This window comes from Lates calcarifer, linkage group LG2 (genome assembly GCF_001640805.2).
Source record: "Lates calcarifer isolate ASB-BC8 linkage group LG2, TLL_Latcal_v3, whole genome shotgun sequence".
Classification (NCBI taxonomy): domain Eukaryota; kingdom Metazoa; phylum Chordata; class Actinopteri; family Centropomidae; genus Lates; species Lates calcarifer.
Genome location: NC_066834.1, coordinates 13986131 through 14005944, shown reverse-complemented (window position 1 = coordinate 14005944; position 19814 = coordinate 13986131). Strand labels below are relative to the sequence as shown.

Sequence of the window (19814 nt, the reverse complement as noted above, 5' to 3'; positions counted from 1 at the left end):
AATGAGGTCCTCTACAATCTCACTGACCACTACAACTTCTTGAAGGACCCCAAGAACCTCCTAAAGGACCTCTAGAACCTTCCAATCGACCACCTAAACATCCTGAACAATCCTGAGAACCTTCTCAATAATCACTAACTTCCTAAAGGACTCTTAAAACCTTGTTAATGACTACTAAAACCTCGCAATAGAACCTACTCAATGACCATTTAAACCTTCAAAACAACCCCTAGAACAATCTAAAGGACCTCTACAACCTTGTCATAGACCTTTAAAACTTCTTAAAGGATCCAGACAACCTACTAAACAACCAAAAGAACCTTCTTAATGAATGCTAAAACTTCCTAATAGAGCCTCCTCAGTGACCACTTCAACCCTATCAACAACCCCTAGAACAACCTAAAGGACATCTAGAACCTTCCCATCGACCGCTGTACGATCTAGAGAACCTGCTCAATAACCACTAGAACCTCGTTAAGCACCCCTAGAACCTTCTTTAGATTCTATAAATAACATATTGACATGGAAGTAAAACTCAGTGTGTCTTGAACTAGGTTTTTCCTTTAATCTGTCACCTGTCTGTTTTATGTTATTGAATCACTGATGCTTAAATGTGGAGGCTGCATTTCACGGTTACAGCTAGTTGAGGTGAAGCTCCTATTTACCTGTCTGTCAACATCACCGCCATAAACCATCCTTTAAACCTGAAAATCTCTAAATCAGAGCTTAACTAGGTTTTGTAGATTTATTTACAACAGGAAAGAGACTGGAGGTTACACAGGTAGCACACGTCACCTGGTTTATGAAGCGGAAAGTTGTTGTTAGAAATGTTTGGTTAAATTGGGATTGAAACGCCTCCAGAAGCCGCCCACACCGCTGAAGTAAACATCCTGGGTTAAACAAGGCCTCCACACGCACACAGGTGGAGACAGCTTCCCCCGGCTAATTCAACCAACAGTTTTATGTCTTGTGATGGAGCTGACAGTGCGCTGGTGGATCCTCTCTCACTGCACAGACTTCAGAGGCCGTTTATTCCCAAATTCTAAATAATCTGCTGCAGCCGGAGGAGTGAGGGAGGACGGATCACACAACGCTGCTTCTTTTATCTTATCAGGATGAAAACACTGCCTCATACTTCCTTCTACTATCTCCAAAACTGCAACTAAGTCCCAGCGCCTCGCAAATTACATCTTTTCATGCAGTCGCTGCCACGCAAACACACATGCAGCTGACTGCGAGTCGATGCTGTGTAGATTGTGTTTCTGAAGAAGAGGAGGGTCTAATCTAAAGCAAAGCCATTTTGCATATGTGTTAAGGGAGCGAGCAAACAAAGCATAGAGAGGAGGTGGGAGGTGGCAGCGAGGAATCAAGTATCTGACAGAGCCAGGAGGAAACCAGAGCTCAGTTCTGCCTCCAGTGCATTTTGATAGAGGCAGTCCCCTGCCTCTGGTCAGGTGTTCGCACCGCCCAGACTGTTTTATCCACTGCATGAGAAACAGTCCTGGGGGGCCAGAGCAGGGGGAGGGAGTAAATCTGAAGCTGAATGAAAATGACATGACAATAAAGAGGTGCACTCTGGTGCTGGAGAGTTCACCCTGCCGACCAGAGGATCTTTGATTTCAGTAAAACTCAACAGCATAGACACATAGCCTAACCTCCACCTCCCTACAAATGAAACCACACGTCACAGCAACAGAGACCACAACAGCTGTGATTGGTCAGCTCATCCATTTATCCAATTACAGAACAACACAGACACCAACGCACAAGTATAAAGACTCATAACTGTGTAGAGTCTGTGTCGATCCTACACAGAAGTACAAACCAAGATTTACTTGTAGACGAGCGACACAAAGGTGAAACTGATGATTTATCTGAAGTGGTTTCAAACACTGTGCTTTGGTTTTATAAGAGAAAAAGCTTCAAGGATGAAAACCAACCTGCTGGTTTGACAAATGTACGTCTGGTTAGCTTTCCCACTTGTGATAAACAACAGCACACAGTCATCTCTAGAAACTTTTCAAGGAAACGTATCTATTAAATATCTACACTACACAAGAGTCTCATCACAACAAGTCATTTAAGTCCCACAGAAACCAGGAACCTTATGTTAATGAGGACTGTACAACCAGATCTGTGTATTGTGAAACGCATTTACACAGAATATACAAAACAGAGCATATAAACATATATTTACAGGTGCAGAAGAATTACACCCAAAGCCCAATAATTACACACAGTCCACACAAAGCTAAAATGTGATGATACTATGGGATTATATGTCCACATTACACCTGTCGAGACACTAAAATCTGTCTAATCAAAGGCACACGAGTGATAGCTGAAACCATATTTCTATTAAGTGGAATTAGGTGCATACACTGACAGTTATACACAAGTCCAACTCAGGAGCTGACCCACATTAAAGAGCAAACACAGTGTCTGTGAACAGCTTCCATCAGTGAGATCTCTGTGTGTGTGTGTTTTCTCTCTCTGCTGATTAACTCTGATATGTCTGAACGAGCCTGAGGTGTCACGACTGAAGCCGACAGACTTCCTGCAAATATCACAGTTTGTGACATTTTCACTAACATTCAAGAAAAACTGGAGACGTTCACCACCTGAGAGCTCGTCAGGCGTCTGACAGTAGGCGGTGTTAATGGTGTTGAATGTCTCACATTATGTTTTAATATTAGCCTTTTTCTGTTTGGTGGGGGCAAGGGGTTGTTTTTGCTCTTATCAGCCAGCAGTGACTGACACAACAACGGACTTAAAATAGTCCAAAGACACACAGGTTAACTGGTGACTGTAGGTGTATATTCAGACATCTGGAGCAGGCTTAGAAATATTCTCTCTCTGTGTAAAATACTGCATTGCCTCTATTTAGTCCTTGACAGTCTTATTCTCTGAGTATATATACTCTACAAAAAGCCAAATGTGTTGTATTATTGATCTATCAATGATCTCACTCCTCTGAATGAGGCTCACTGCTGCTGCTCTGCTAAATTGGTACCAAAAATGCTTGAAGCACACATTAATAATTTCAACTGCAGTTTCCATCACTGTTTAAACAGAAGAGGAAGAAAAAAGCACAGAAATAAACCCGAGCAAACCATGAGAGAAAAAAAAAACACCTTAAATAACTTAAACATTAAAAAGCTAATTAACACAGCATCAAGATGATCATACGTCTTCCATGTTCTCACAGAGTTTTTCAACATGTTGAAGCCGCAGCACTCAAATCACGTTTTATACCTCCTCTACTCAAGGTAATTATCACAAAACCAAGCGAGTCAAACACAAACGAATCAACAACAAAAAACCAAACTAACACATCCAGGAGTTTGACGCCTCTGAACACCACCCATGTCTTTGTGAATTTGCTCCTTCTGTGCACATTCCTCTGAGCCTCAGACAGAGACTAATACCGGTTATTGTCTCGATACGACTGATTTTACACGCGCTCATTTTCATGTGCAGCCTCCACACACACCGCCCACACGAACACATTCACCGAGCAGGAGAGGATAAAGTGTGACATTTGAAGCAAGAGGAGAAAAAAAATAAAAGCTCCTTACCAGAGTCGCAGATGGAAATCCAAGTGGGAAAAATGATGGGAGGTGACGGAGTTCCTCAGTCACAGGCGACGACTCCAACAGGAACCTCCAGGAGAAAATCCAGATCTGTAAAGAAACGTTAGGTATGAGATGATGGATACACTGTGTGATAGGACTGGGAGGATTACAAATCAGCAGAAAATATGTATGAGATAAATATGAATCAATTCAAATCAACCCAGAGAGAAAGATGCAGATTTGCGTGAAAAAACAGCAGGTAGAGGATCAGATGAGCTGTCAGTCAAACAGCAGACAGAGCGACTTGTTCCTGTCGTCAGGAAAGTTTTAATCCACAGATCTTTTTCTTAATTTGTGTCTTGTTGTTGTTGCTATCATTAGTACCGAGCTTCACCTGTCAATCAAACACAGCAGATGGGACAGTGATATATATATATATATTTTTTAATTTTCTGTGTCTGCAGCTTTGAGACAACTTCATCTCCAGAGGCTGTCACTGTTCACGCTAACTACGACATCACTTCCTGTGCAGCAGACAGCAGGTCAGATATAATAAGAGATTTCACTGTGTGACGCACGACTGTGGCTAAAACCACAACACAGAACAACTCACTGCCTTTGACTTCAACTCTGAAGAAATAAGAAACTTTCTGGAAAATAAAATCATTTGCTTTTTTAGCTCAAAACAAGAAGAAGAAGCAGCTAAAAAACTTTAGTCATATTGACAAGAGCTGATAGATTTGTTTTTTGGTTTTTGGAGGAAAAACTCCCAGCAGCCTGAGACAGAGTCTTCAGACTTAGATTATCACAAAATGGATGTGATAATCCTGTGGTGAAATGAGCCTCCTTACTCATTTCACCACAGTGTTGATGACACAATTTAGGTCCTGATGCAGAAGCTCCGGTAAAAAGGTAAAAACCCAGATCAATTTCTGCTGCAAGGAAAACACAGAGTCATCCAGAAACATGTCGAAATATGTGCATGGGAGCGTTCACAGTAGCTCATTATAACATTACAGGACTGTCTCATAGCATCATAAACCTCTGTGTTACTAAACTGGACTTTGTGGATCTGGATTTCAGCTTCCGCTCTCTCTTCTGACACATCTCTAACCTTCTGCAGCAGCATCAGGACTGATCTTCTGTGTGCAACATTTTGCGTTTATCTCTTGACAGTTTCAACACAACAACGTCCCTAAACACAGGGCTGGTCTGCACAGAGTCCTGACCTGAACCACATCCAGGACCTTCATGCTGAACCACAACACTGACTGTGAAGCTCATCACCACTGGATCTCACTGATCCTGCAAAGTGATGACTGACGCCTCAAAGAACAAACACTTCTGTAGCTCTACAGCACATCAATGTTCATGGTTTTGGAAAAACATCTTCAAACATGACTATAAAGTACAGACTGAATTTATTAAACTGATTTCATGTTTTATGTTCCGCTATTGAATAATTATTGATTGACTACTCAGAGCAGAGGGTGGAAAAGCCGTGATGAGCTGGACTCAATCACTTTTGTGTGACACAGTTGTAATCAGATCTTCTGAGATAAAAACATCTCTAATTATCACTGTAACAAGAGTAAAACACGACTCTAATTAGGTTTGACTTTAGGGAAGGTAAGACTGCAGTGAGGCTCTGCAGGGACGGGGGGGGCAGAGAGGCAGATGGGAGCAGTGAAAGAAGAAGGAAAACAACTCAACAAAAAGAGAGTCTTGTCTTTATTTTGTCCTCCCCGGCGTTCGCTGAGCTCCGTCCAGATGGCAGCTCCTCTCTGCAGCCGTACAGAACAGGGGGAGGCGACACGACGCCTGTCAGAAACCCCGAGAAATTCTGCCCCGGAGCCCAATCCGAGCCAGAGCCTGTGACGAACCGCCGCCCTGCATGCCGACAGTCTAATCTGCATCCACATCAAGGAGGATGTGGGGGGGCCGGAGTCATCCTGAACCGCAGGAGGTCCTGGGCTGTTTTTACTGCAGCTGATGGCAGGAGTGCTGCTGTTGTTTGTGTGCTAACAGCCCACTGATGGCTCCAGGAGCATGGCCAGATTGGCTCATAGTGTGAAACAACAGCAGCCATTAAAGCTGCTTGATACGACCTGGGGGGGGGTAATCCACCCCAAACTGAGCCCTGCCCAGTATGAGTAAGGGTAATATCTTTCTCTTTATCTCTCTGTTCGTCTTCACTGGCAGTAAAGAGAACCAGGGGAGGTTCAGATTAGTTTACAGGCTCCTCAGTAATCTGATTACTTCAGTCTTACAGCAGGGAAGTGATTTACAAAAAGAGAAATCTGGTTTTCTTTAGAGAGTAAAAGGATTAAGATTTCTGATTTCTAAATGCAAAGACCTGAAAAGAAGTGAAGGGAAGATCATCGCTCTCATCCTCATCTCCAAAATAAATAAATCTGTACAAGTTACTGTCGACTCTCTTCAGTGACTTGATTTGTACAAGATGTAAACCAGAGACCTGGTTTCTGTAATCAGGGGTCAGATAAACCATGTGTAGATAACTGGGTTTGTCTGCTTTGTACATGTTGGTATGAGCAGGACAAAGACAGCAGGATCAACACAAAGATCATTTAATGTAGAGATGCTCTAAAATCATTTATAACGAGAGTTAAATCTGTTTTAGTCACTGCATGTTTTAGTTACCGCAATGCATATGAACAGGTCTAATTTAATCCGATTGTCAAACACATGAATCCACAGCTCAGCAAACTGTAAAATTCAAACAAGAAAACCGTGAAGGACTAAGACTAGAATCAACCTGATCTAAATTTCTGCATCACAGTAAAGAGTTTTGTTGTAAAAATAGTTATTCAGTCACTTTTCTCTCAGCTGCAGCTAAAACAGTAACTTTAACTCTCTATTCTCAGTCCAATAGATTTTAACATGTGATCCAAACATTCAGCAAACTACAGACACCACGATACTGATCATACAATCTGATATCATCCAGTCTGAAGGAACCACAACCTTTACAGGACTTAATGTAGATTTCAGTGGAGCTGGACTCACAGCAGATCTTATTCCAGCTGTTCCATCCTTCCTCAAACCAGACAAGAAATCCCAGACTCCTGATTAAAAAAACGTTTTAAATGAAAGTGATTCAATCACCATCACAAACAAGTACGTGAGTCACACCGGGCCGAAGCTAATTAGCAGCCTTTTATAACTATAGAGGAGGTCTGGCCGTCAGCACTTTGATGTGCAACTTTTCAAAGCTACGTGACACAAATAAGCTGAGCTCCAGAGAGGAGAGATCACCTGACATCAAACTGCAGCTGCAGCCGTTTGAAAAGGTCCAAAATAAGTGAATCTGCACAGACAGAAGAAAGTCATCAGTCAGAACAGAGCAGAACAGAAAGACGACAGAGGTGGACTGGTTTCAGATCAGAGGGTAATGCTGCTGATTAGCTTTAAAACTTACATCATCTGTCTGTGTAACAGTGAAGTCTTCTCACTGAGTATCAGTCCAGACTTTATTGTTTCTGCTCTCAAAGGAACAGAAAGAAACATGACAGCCACAGAAATGATGAAGGTTAAGATGGCTGTGATCTTCCTCAAAGTCTGTATTTTACAACAGAGGAAAGACGACAACAAGGCAGCGAGTGGAGACCTTGTTTCGCCTGATTTTAAAAGAAAAACGCAGGTTTTCAGTTTCCCAGAATGCACTGGGTGATGGATGCAAGACAATGAGTCATTCTTTCAAAATGTGTCAGTGGAGTGAGATCAGATCAGTCCAGCTGATCCCTGAGCTGTTTTACAGTGAACTTTATTTTTATTTTAAGAACCTGTTTCCAGATATTTTCTGCTCGTTGGAATTTAGATTCAAACACTGACACATTCAAAGTAAAAACTTTGAGGTGATGTTACAGTGAATTATGTGTGACTCATCAGGTCAGTCCACACCAACACTGGGTTTAAGTCTCTTTAATGTTCCTCACTTTGATTTTATCAGATGTAATAATCCGCAGTCTGAGGGACAAACGTCACCACGTACACCTCCACTTTCATGTCTGCACACTGAGTCAGTCAGCTGTTAAAATCTCACAGCTCTCCTGCCGTCTGATCAATCACAGCTCCTGGTTTGACTGCGGTAAAAAGATTTGGTGGATGATGGAAACAAAATGAAGACTACTGTTACTGTTCCCTCCAGTAAATTTCTGATATTTGCTTCCAGCTGATTCAGAGGACAGTGACTCTGTGACGGAGGCTCATGTGGATTAAGCGTGTGGATGGTTCAGTAGAAGAACTTGAGTGTTTATCCTGCAGCTGCTCTGCCTGAGTATCTGTGAGAGTCCAGGTTGACGTTGATGTAAAACCTGGTTTAGGACCACACACTGCACAGGTGTGAATACCTGCCTGAGCAGACACCACAGAGCCGTGTGCTTCTCTACCTTCTGTCCATGTCTACTGACATTTTCACAAAATGTCAGAGACTTCAGGATCATCACAGAACAAGACACTAACAAACAAAAAAAAACATCACAAATGAACCACAAGAAAATCAAAAGTAAGATGCGTTCACATATTCTGTGACAGCGGCTGTGAAATTGCCAGCTAGCATTAGGCTAATTTTAGCCATCTGCACATCCAATAGGATGAGCAGAAATGTCAGGGAACATTACCATCAGTAGCTCCCCAAAATCATGTGACCATTCCTTGTTTTCAACTCCTCCAATTATTCAACTTTAATATCTTTACATATTTTACCTTGTAGTAAAAGTGTAGTAAAAATTTCTTAGCTCCTTGGTTTCCAAGTCAGAAAGCAGAAAAACCTCACAGTGTTCCGTAATGGTTTTCTGTTTTGGTTCTGTGTACGGTCATGGATGTGTGACTTTTTGATCTCCACAATTTCCCTTTCAAATCTAAAAGCAAAGTCAGCCTCCGTCTACCTCCTGTCTACACTCTGTCTACTTGTGCTCGTGTGAACAAAGGGCCCATATTTCATTGCGTTGCTGACATTACAGTCCAGAGCTCTGTTAAAACAGAATTTGAAGCACAAGTCTTCAGCACTCCAAAGATCAGGCTTCTCAAAAGATGCAGCGTCCTCACCCATCACTGCAGGCTCCTCTGAGTCAGATCACTCTCCCTCCTCTCACTCATCATTATTTAGTTGCTCTCATTGTCTATAGTTGAAATGGCATCAGTCTCTCACCTGGAAAAACAGACTGAAGCGGTGAGATGCTGCAGGGTTTCTGTAACACTCTCAGTGTGTTGGGTGTGAAAGAGCCCACAGGCCCTCAGGTCAGACGTTGGCATGAATTTGGATTTTGAAGCCTCGAACTCTCAGAGCGGTTGAAGCAGCTGAAGACGCTGCTGCTGGGTGAAAAACTGAGAGGGAGGAGCTGAGATAAGAAAGATTTTCAGATGAGTTCAGGGACTTTGGGAGGGATTCTGGCTCTGGTTGAAGGTGGGGAATGAAGAAGAGGGGTCGCTGGGGGTTAAAAGCTTCAGCTACACTTATGCTGCTGCAGATTCAGCGGTGAAACGAGGGGGAGCAGAGGTGGCTCATCCTTTTCTTTATGGCTGAAAGACGAAGATTTTTTAAAATGATTTTCACAAAGAGGCGATGTTCACTGCTGTCAGAGGACACAGGCTCCTCAGAAAATATTTCCACCATCAGAAAAGTGAGGAGAAAAATCTGAATGTGCTGCAGAAAACTTCAACTAATTCACAACATTTTATATTTCCATTTTCACCTGGTTTACTTTTATGTTGTTTCATCTTTTTAAATCTAATTTTACTTTTCATATCTAATATAAATATCAATCAATACCTGAAGTGTTTGAATATAAACTAAAATAACACGGTGAAATCTAAACAACCAGCACGCACACACACACACACACACACACTTTCAGATATCCACTCTGCATGCACGATTAACCCATCGACTCGCTCTCCACTGCTGCTTCAGTAACTGGTGGAGCTGGCAGAGCATTTTGGAACGAGTGGTGGAGAATAATGAGGTTATCACAGCATCGCTCTTCACTTCATTACACCCCCTCAGCTCCCACATATCCCAGCTACACCGCCGCTACACCCAGCACCTGCTGACTGAGACGGAGGCCAAGGAAGGTGTCGCTCAGTTTTATGTTTTGCACGTTGGTTGTTTGTGAGCTCTGCTGTTTCACTGTCAGGTCAACACAATCTGGACTTTTTCATGTGTGTGAAAGTTTTAGAGCCAACATGTGTCACTGTGGCTTCAACTGACGAGAGAAAAAGAAAAAAGAAAAACCTGCTCTGACATATTATTAAAAAACACAGTTTCTTAATAGAAAGCTGATGTTGGAAGAGTAAAATATACATTTAACAAACTTAATGTTTAATTAATGTTCTGCTCATCATCTCGGCTGCTGATTTACTGAGAGTTGAGTTTTAAAGTTATTAAGTTTTCACAGGCAGATGATTTCATCACAGCAGATTCTATATTTCAGTATTTGGTAAGAAAACTCTCTCCCTCCTCTCTCTGACTGAGTCTTGCTGCACGTCTCTTGGTGCGTTCCAGTTGTTCTTTGAGGTCAGAAAAAAGTTCCAAGTTGGAAGTTTCAACTGGAACGCTCCCTGAAGTCAGATTTCCAACTCGGAAAGTCGGAGCAACCCCACCAACCCCGACGTTAGAATTCAAGATGGTTGCTACTCAGTTTGAGGTAACAGAATGACAAAATAAACGTCATCAAAACATTTTTTACACAATGAAATATGCTGAAAAACAAAGATATCTTCTGCTCCTTTTCTCCTGTCACGCTGCAGCTCTGCTCTGATGATGTACCGTTTTTATTTTATTCTGATACGACCACTGACCCTGATGATTTCATCATGTCTTTGTTTGCACAGCAAACTTTATTCTTGTCTCTCCTGTTACTCTTGTGAAGCAGGAAGCCTTATAGAGCCATTTTAGGCATTTATGCTAATGCTAATATGCCGCTCATAGACAGGTAACATTCATCAATATGAAACCAGTGATGTACAACACAGACACACAGTGAACAGAGTTTAGTGACCTGGAGCAGAGAGTGGTTCAGTCCATCGGTCTGAAACTGGCACATCACACCAGAGTCGTGAAGAATGACCTGGAATAAGTGGCGGTCTAATTCTGGTGCCACAGCTGGACCAGATCCTGCTTCTCAGACCCACTTTGGCCCAGGTCCACAGCCCTAAAACCAGACCTGGCAGCCTGACACCAGACACATCCAACTCACATCTGGTCAGCAGAGAGACACTCGCTGAGCAGCTGGAAAACTGATTTCCTCCTCCTCATGTGTGACACAGATTTGTCCTTAATGTCCCTGAACCTGACGTTTATCTACAGATATATTATATTCAGATATATTTGCTCCTAAATCTGACACACACCTAATTTGTGGCAAAGTCACCTCAGTCTGAACAATCCCATCGGAAATCACCACAAACATCCATCATGACTCAGCGCTGGCATTTGAGGAAAGACGGACGTGAGGTGTTTGTGAAGAAAGTGGTGGAGCTGCAAATTAAAATAGAGAGATGTGAAGTTTTCACAGCCCGTCTAAACTCTACAATTACACACAAATTCCACTGACTCACACGGTCACTACTTCTCAGATCCTGTCTACAGGCCTTTCTGTTTGTGATGAAATCTTTTCTCAGCCCAACATGCAGTGTCTCTGTTTTAATCAACTGTGTAATGTTGGTCCAGAGGTTTTCTGTTTATCTGACAGATTGCTCCTCACAAACAAACTAAACAAATGTCAGGTGACGTGAGGAGTCCTGGTTACTACAGACAAACTGAGGCAGCCGCTCACACGCAGGTGTTACAGTCACACTTCACTGTGGAGGTGAAATCTCACACACACACACTGAACGTGTACACAGGCTGAACACACAACCTGGATGTAAACAACCTGCTCTGACATTTACACACAGATGAACCTCAGCACTCTGATCTTTGCTCCCTCAGAGAAAACGGAAACCTGAGGCTCCACACAACAGGAAGTCGCCGCGACTTAAAAAGCAAAAGTCCACACTGACGCCAGACTGAAGCTTTACAACAAGGAAACACACCTGGATGCATGTTTTTTTGCTTCTGAGATAGTTGCGACCTCTTTAGTGTTGGTTCACACCAAAGGACGTGTAGGGTGTGCCAATATGGCCGCCAACATCAGGCGAGCACTGGGTCAGTTGTCTCGGGCCCTGGGTCAAGAGAGGGCCTCTCACTGTTTAATAATCTGCTGGAATAATTTGTGCAGACTTTATACAGTGGTTAGGAGTCATTTTTATCTTCATCTTCCTAAGTTCCCTTGACAAAAAAGTTTTACTTCTCCCCCCCATGATGCAAAAAGTGGTTTGGTCTGCCACATTAAAGTCAGGTCAAAACTCTGACACAGTTCAGACGATGATGTTGTGTCTAAGGTCGGCAAAATATCACCAACCAGGGGCCAACTATTCAAAAATATATAAACAGCTGATGAAGGTGTGAATAATGATGCACCTGCAGCCCCTCTCCCTCCCTCTCCCGCCCTGTTCACCTCTGAGAGGTAAGTTCAGCTTTATTTGCTCTCTGGTCGTTTGTTGAAGTTGCTGAATCAGCTGATGAAATAATGAGCCTGGGCACATGAGACAGAGGTGCAGAGGAGGGATTTTGTTGGGGGGGGGGGGTTGAGGGCCTTTGGAGATCATCTTGTCCTGCACACAAGCAACACACACAGCCGGTCCTGTGGACTACACAACTATGAGACATTTACAGTGTTAATAAGAATCACATCACTGCTGAATCAGTGGTTTAGTCGATCTACAGAAACAGTTCTGATCAGTGAGAGTCTTTAAACTTTTCTCACATCTGTTGTTTTCTATGGAAACTAACACAACAGCTGAAGGTTGATGAAGCTCACCACGACTCAACTGATCACACATACTAGAGTTAAATTATTTCTCCTGTGGTTTACATATTGCTTGATTTTTTCTTTCTTTTTCTGGCTTATTTTTTCTATATTTATGCAGAATAATTTACAGTATGAACAGAGAATTCTTCTGGACCGAGCTTTGGGCTGATTGTTTGATTAGAAACCATCAGTTTCAGTTCAGTTATATGTGACTCAGAGGATTATATTTACTGAAAACTATGACGAGAAGAATTAAGTGACAGAGAGATGCAATAATTCAATAATTCCAGTATCAGTCCAGAGTTTATCGGCGTGTTGCCTCCAGTTTTCTCTCCAGTCTCTTATTTTGAGTTTAATTATAGCCAAACACAACTCAGGTGTTTCCACTGAAACATCCACTGCCATTGTTTCTGTTGTCAAGACAACAGCTCCGGTCTTCATTAACGGTGATTTCATGGAGCGTTTAAATACAGAGCAGCAGAAACATGGAGACGAGCGCCACCAGGTTCACGTCCCACAGTCTGATCTGCTCTAAACTCACAGAGCAGGAAGAAACTGGTTCTGTAGGAAAAACGTTTAATCACATAAAGACTCATTTTCACGCAGTTAGAGCTCATTTTCCTCTGTAAGAACAAACTGTTTCTGCTCTTCATCATCAGTCAGAGGAAAACAAGCCTCAGCAGAGGGAGACAATCCATCATGGAGAACCAGGAAACTTCACTGCTGATTTCTCTGAGTGTTTTTATATCAGCCAGTACAGTGTTTCTGTCAGACACCTCAAATCTCATCAGTGATGAAAAACATGTTTAGATGTTTAAAAATCTAATTAAATACAGGCTGCATTCATCTTCTCATTTTGTTTTCCTCTTAAACTTTAAACCCCATGTTGTCTTTGTTTTCTTGTTTTTCAAAGGGGAATATTTCAGAGGTCTTGTGTTCCCTCATTTCAGACACACACAGTCTGACATATTTGGTACGTTTACAAACTTTATGCTCGCCTTGAAATAAAATCCTGTGAGTTTCCACAGTTTGGCTGCACAGCATTCGTGTTTAACCACCACCTCACCTCTGTACCGCTGCTGAAAACATGACGCAGACTGACGAAATCTAAGGCTCCACCTAAGGCACTAACATAGTTACACCTTTTAGTGTTAACACTCATCACTGTGGTGGTAACTATGGTTACGTCTGGTGTCCACACTACTCCAGAGTTTTCAAGCCACTAAAACAGAGACTTCTAGAAACGCACCTGGACTCGTTTTAGATGGAAAACTCCAGGGTTGTGTTTTAGTCTGGAGGAGCAGAAACGACGATGCAGACGCCACGTCACTCCTGATTGTTCTTATCGTCACAATGTATCCTGATCCCTGTTTGGTCACGTGACCCATTTCAGCCTCAACTACCAGCGGTGAATGTAACATGGAGAATGAATTACAGGTGTTTCCGACCTCAGCATGTTTGTTAACAGCTAATCTACTTCCTGTTTACACCTGCACGCGCAGCCAGTGTATGTGAGTGGTCATGTGTCTTGGCGGCACCTGGAACTTGCTCCACGTCCTCTCTGATCTGTATTTTTCCACCTTGTTCATCTAATATCATCGTTCTGTTTCTCCATGCTGTGATTTTACTTTTTTCCTGCCTGCTCATTATACGACATCTGTTGCACACTGTGTTTGGAGGATGTTGTGTTTATGTTGCAAAGATCTGCAGATCTGTCCTGTTTTATAAAAGTGCAGTTTGTTTTATTCTGGCCCACTTAATGTTCTTTATAACTTCAGCTTTCAAAAGTGCTTCATGAATAATTTCTGTTTAAATTAACACCAGTATATTTCTTTAAAGAACAGAAAGTGCTGGAGTTTAAACTTTGCCTGTAGCTTGTTCTCAGACACAAAGAGATGGGGCTGGTTGGTGAATCAGCAGCAGTCACACGCCATGAAACTCATCAAACACACAAACTAATTCTCCAGCAGCCCACGCCCAGCGCACTCAGGGCGCCGAGTTCAGGGGAGTTGGCAAAATGGATGCTGCATTATTTATGAACCAGATTAACAGCTCACATTTAGTGCATTTCAGCTTTTACACAAAAGTCTAAAACATTATCTTGCTTTTTATCTCCTCCACCCCGCTCCCCTCTGTGTTTCCTCTCAGGCCCTTCGTGTTCGCTCTAACTGAGCCGCGCGGCGTTTCCTCCCGACGCCGCGCCTCAGCTTGCCTCCTTCGGGTTCATTAGCTGCACGACGGCGCGCCTCCCATCAGAACAACGGGGATAATGAGGAAGCTGGCGGCCGTACGATGGAGGCGCAAACAAGCAGGAGAGGGATAACAGTCATGACACCAACACACAGACACACACACAGGGCTGCAGCAAAGGTAGAGAGACCTGAGCCGCATCCCACACACAGAGCTATAAAAATATAAAGAGGAGGATACTCGTACATCCAGCTGTACTTAAGAGAGGGAGGGAGGAGGAAGTTTTGTTTGCAGGTACAAAACCAGAGTGTGTCTTCATGTACATCACTCTGGTGTGTTCAAGTACAGGAAAGAAGCATCAGTCAGAGCTATAAATGGACTGAAGGAACCAGGTTTATGTAACATCACATGCACAAGAACCTGGTTCCTGTGATCAGGGAGGGGGATCACACAAACCTGGTGGATTACAGAGCAGGACTAAAACACTCATAGTGATGCACAGGACAACACCTGGCTCACCTCTGCACAGCTGACCAATCAGAGTGTGAAGTAGGTGTGAATGTTGTTGGGGAAAGTGACAGAAAATGGTCGACGCAGACGCCAACGCTCCTCACCCCCAATCTGAGGGAGCTTCTGACGCTATCTGACCATCCAGCAGTTCAGAGGGCAGACAAAGACAAGTTTGAATAAAAATAAACTGATGTGTGAATTAATCGCACAGAAAAAAAATGTCCTCGGTGTGAAAAGACCCTTAATGTAAAGTCAGGTGTTTTGAGTTAAACGTTTTTTTATGACTGAAGTCGTTTAAAAACCAAGAAATGTAATATTTTACATAATTTGCTGTTCAGCGGTGAGACAACAACATAACTGTAGTTTGGACAATGAATCCTTTCTTTTTGATTTTCTATAAACCTTCTATCAATGATCGAATTGTGCTTAAATCTGGTTTTGTTGAATCATTATTATCAATATTACCAGGATGACTCTGTATTTTACTGATTGTATTTCAGATGAAAACGACGGTTTCATCACAAAACTGGATTTTTTGTATCAATATGATGAAATAAATTCATTAATTCATCCATTTCTCCTTCCATAGCTTTCACTATACAGTCTGTCTCTGCACTGCTGGTTCAAATACACACACACACACACACACACTAATATTCAGAGAGCAGCATCTTGTATCTCTGATAATCTGATAAATCTGATTAGTGTGGTGCTGCCTGTGGATTTTACAGTGATCAGGTCACCACAGTTCACATAAACTAGTTCCTGATTTCCTCTGTGACCTGGTTTCTCTCAGTCCTGTTCTAACTCTGCTCTATTATCTCCTTTAACCTGCAGATGCCTTTTTCTTGTAATGTATATAAATGTACTGTGTTGGTCTCTTGGCTCCCAGAGCCTGGGATGGAGAACACCCACAGAGAGCTGCTGCTGCTGTTCTCCTCCACCTCGCTGAAATATTAACCACTCTCTCTTCCCCTCCTCCCCCCTCTCTCTCTCCATCCTTCCTCCTCAGTTCCTCCCATCTCTTCTTCAGCCTGACTCAGCATCAGCAGCAGCTGAGGAGCAGGATTTCTCTGCTGCTGCTGTTTCTCTGTGTCACACTCACATCCACAGCTTCTGCAGAGACGGCATCACAAACACACTCAGGTTCATTAGAGGGGGGCGGGGGGTTAAAGGTCAGAGGAGCTTGTGGGAGAGGGTTGTCAGTTAAAGTCTTGAACTGGCTGGACGACTCTGAGTGGAGAGATCTCTGCTCCGTCATAACTGGGGTGAGCTTGAGCAAGGCCTTAAACTGATGTTGCTCCAGCTCAGTGTCCAGCAGATCAGACTGTAGTTAGACAGATTCAGGGGGTGTGATGCGTGAGCAGGAAGTTAATCTGTGTAAATAGGGTTGCAAAATTCGGAGAATTTTCAAAGATAGAAAATGTCCACGGGAATTAACAGAACTAAACTGGAAATTTGCAGGTTTTCCTATAACAGGGAACTAACATGTTGCAGTGTAATCTTAGTTTTTATTTGACATTTCAGCCGTTGTAAACCAAATAAGAGACACTGTGAGAACGAGGACGTGATAGAAGCAAGAACTGAATTCAAAAGCTTTACTGGACAGTCAGTGTAATGATTACAGGCCTATTTGTGCACCAGTGATTTCATTTGAATGTTACGACTCTCTCATCTCTCAAAACATTATCCTATAGGACCTGTTAGTCGAGAAGTCAGCTTATTGATTTTCAAGTTTTGAGAATTTGGATCCCCATCCTTAATTATGACAAAAAATAAATATATATTTTTGTTTTTGTATATGATACAGTTTGTATAAATGACCCCAAATTTACAGTTAACTCCCTTTAATTCCCATGGAAAGTGCAACCCCACTCTGAAACAACAGACACCATCTGCTGTGGACGATGATGAGACGTTCAAAGACCTGAGAAAAGCTGCCACTTGACTCACAGACATATCTTTATATTTACACAGACCTGTTGTATAGAGTGTGTGTGATCTGGATGTCGGAAGCTGCAGCAGCCTCCAGTCGTTTGTGCTGAATTTTCTGTCCCTGCTGAACATTTTCTAAACAACCTCAGAGTTTGTTGGACTGGTTTCCTTCCTCTCAGGCTCAGACTCTGGTTTCAGTTTATTTCCAGGCACTGTGAAAATCAACTCACAGACACTTGAAACTAGCTGCAGTAAGATGATCCATCACAGTCAACATTTTACTGCCTTTAATTTAATTTGCCAAAGTCACATTATGATAATGTGGAGCCGCAGATTTTTGAAGTATGTGGTGCAGAGGAGACGCTCAGACGTCTCATCAACTGGAAGCTGAAAAGCTTTTGTTTCTCAGATCAGATCCAGAGGAGACGAGCTGATGATGTTAAAGATGACAACCATCACACCATCTCATTGTGATGGATTACACAGCTACAGGAAGCTCCTTCAAATTAACTGTCTGCAAACTGATCGAGAACGGGACAAAACACTGGAATAAACTGTAACTCAAACATTTAAGACTAAAAACATCTCAGAAACTCACAAATCTAAACTTTGTTGTTTTTCACTGTGACTGCACAGCTTCTCCTCCTCACAGACACGAGTAAAGAGATTGTGAGTCCTGTTGGCAGACAGAGAAACAGTTTGGAGACATCATCAAAGTTTGAGTCTGGAGGACGAAGCAATCGGCCGCCTCAGGCCTGTTTCCTGTCCACAAACAGAGCAGGACAGAAGACGAGGAGCTCTGAGCTCAGAGCTCAGCCGACACACCAACCACCGTCATGTTGAAGTTATGATGATCAAATATATTAAGCCCAGACCTGAGCCAAACTGACTTGACTGGATGTGGTCTGTGGGCTCAGATGCAGTAGTGTGGCTGTAGTGAGCAGGACTCTAGAAATGATCTGTGCATGTGATGGAGGAGTGACCAGTGCAGAGGAGAAATTCAGCTCTGTTTACATTAAATCTGGTTGTTTTAACCAAGATTGAGCTGCAACATGTTTTTTTCCAACTACATTTAAGTTTCCTGTTATACACTAACCTGTAGTTTAGCTAATTTACAGTTTATTCCTGTTAATTCCCATGAAAAGTTTCCAACTTTGAAAATTCCCATAATTTTGCAACTCTAGTCACAACCAGTCCTCCACATCATATAATATCTACAGAATGACCGCTGAGTATCAGATTTTAAGATGTTTAAAAATGAAACAGTTTGAGGTTTGTTTTAGGAACAAAAACTACTTGGTTAAACTCTAAACTTTGAGCTTGAACACAAGCTTGTGTTGTTTCAGGATTTTTATGAACAAGAATGATGCTGCTGTTTTTCTTTTACTGTGTTGAACACATGTTTTTAATGTTAACTCAGGAGTGGTTCTATGTTAAAGCTCTTCATCTGTATCTGTGCATCATTCAGGAACATGTAGACGACGCACACAGTCTGTTCCTCCTCCTGTGTTATATTAAACACTGAACCTCACACACACTCTGCATCAACAGCCAATCATATCAGCAACTTATCAAAACTTCACACTCACATGTCGAGAGAGGAAACAAAGCAAACAGGAGCTGCCACAAAAGGCTTCATCTCACGCAAACACGACGTCTCCAGCTGATCCATCATCAGTTGTCACAGTGGAAGCCCCTGTCAGGAGCTCAGCTGTCAATCAAAGGGACAATAAAGGCATGCTGGGAGCAAAGTTCAGCTCCAGTAGGACTGACAAGAGGAGACGAGATGGATACAGACAGGAAGGGTGACAAGTCCTCTCCTGGGACTCAGACGAGTACTTAAAGCAGCCTTGAAGCACGACTCAGATCATTTTTAAACCTTTAGACTGCACTGTAAAAATATCACAGTGAAATTACATGAAACTGAACCACTGTCAAAGAAAAGACACACAGCAACAGACTAGACCTGTAACAACACACAGCTCTGTTTTAAAGCCGCTGTATAAAGTGTCTGGTCTGCACCCGACAGACAGAAAGTCTTTCTATTAAATGATGACCTGAAAAACAGCCGCATTCATTCTTTCAATGTCATGACTGACCTCCTGTGAATTAGAGGCGGAGGTGCTGTTGTTGTTGATGGTGAAACGTCTTGGGAGGAGGTTAAGGTGGTCAGGTGGGTCAACAAAGCTTGTGATTTTTACCCTGGAGACAAAGTTTCCAGTTTCCTAAGTCAGATTTTTTTAAACCAAGCTGCCAAAACCTGAATAAACCAGAAACCTCTCACCAAATCTTTTTTGTCCCAGGATAAAATTTCCAGTGCTCAGGGTGTGGCTCTATGAATGGAAACATCAGTCCAGACTAAAATATCTCAACAGCTACTGGATGAATTGGCACAAAAATTTGAATAGATATTCCTAGTCCCAGAGGATGAACCTTAATGACTTTGTTGGTCACCTGACTTTTCCCCCAGCTCCATCCTGAGGTTCACATCTGTGGTTTGAAGTCAGGTGTCTTGACTATCAAAAGGACTGTCATGAAATTGAGAAGGTTGCCCTCAGGATGAACCATAATAACTTTGATGATCCTCTGAGGTCAAAGATTCAATGTGTCCAATACTTTAACTTTTACCTGCAGAGCTAAAAGAGTTCCCATCAGCCTCAGCTCCACTTTGTTTTCACTGCATAACATGCTAAACCAAGATAGTAAACATGATACCTGCTAATTATCAACA

General features: G+C 42.5%; 2 protein-coding genes across 2 annotated transcripts in view; one reads left to right on the top strand and one right to left on the bottom strand.

The window, feature by feature from the left end:
• Window positions 1-19814, top strand: part of si:ch211-71n6.4 (para-nitrobenzyl esterase) — a 197644-nt gene that overhangs the window by 27892 nt on the left and 149938 nt on the right. The window lies entirely within an intron of this gene.
• The window catches only part of large2 (LARGE xylosyl- and glucuronyltransferase 2), a 92905-nt gene that overhangs the window by 57322 nt on the left and 15769 nt on the right, over window positions 1-19814 (bottom strand). Inside the window, exon 2 of the mRNA XM_018692864.2 lies at window positions 3579-3683. The gene's annotated coding sequence lies outside the window, so the exon portion shown is untranslated. The remainder of the gene's footprint in view (window positions 1-3578; window positions 3684-19814) is intronic.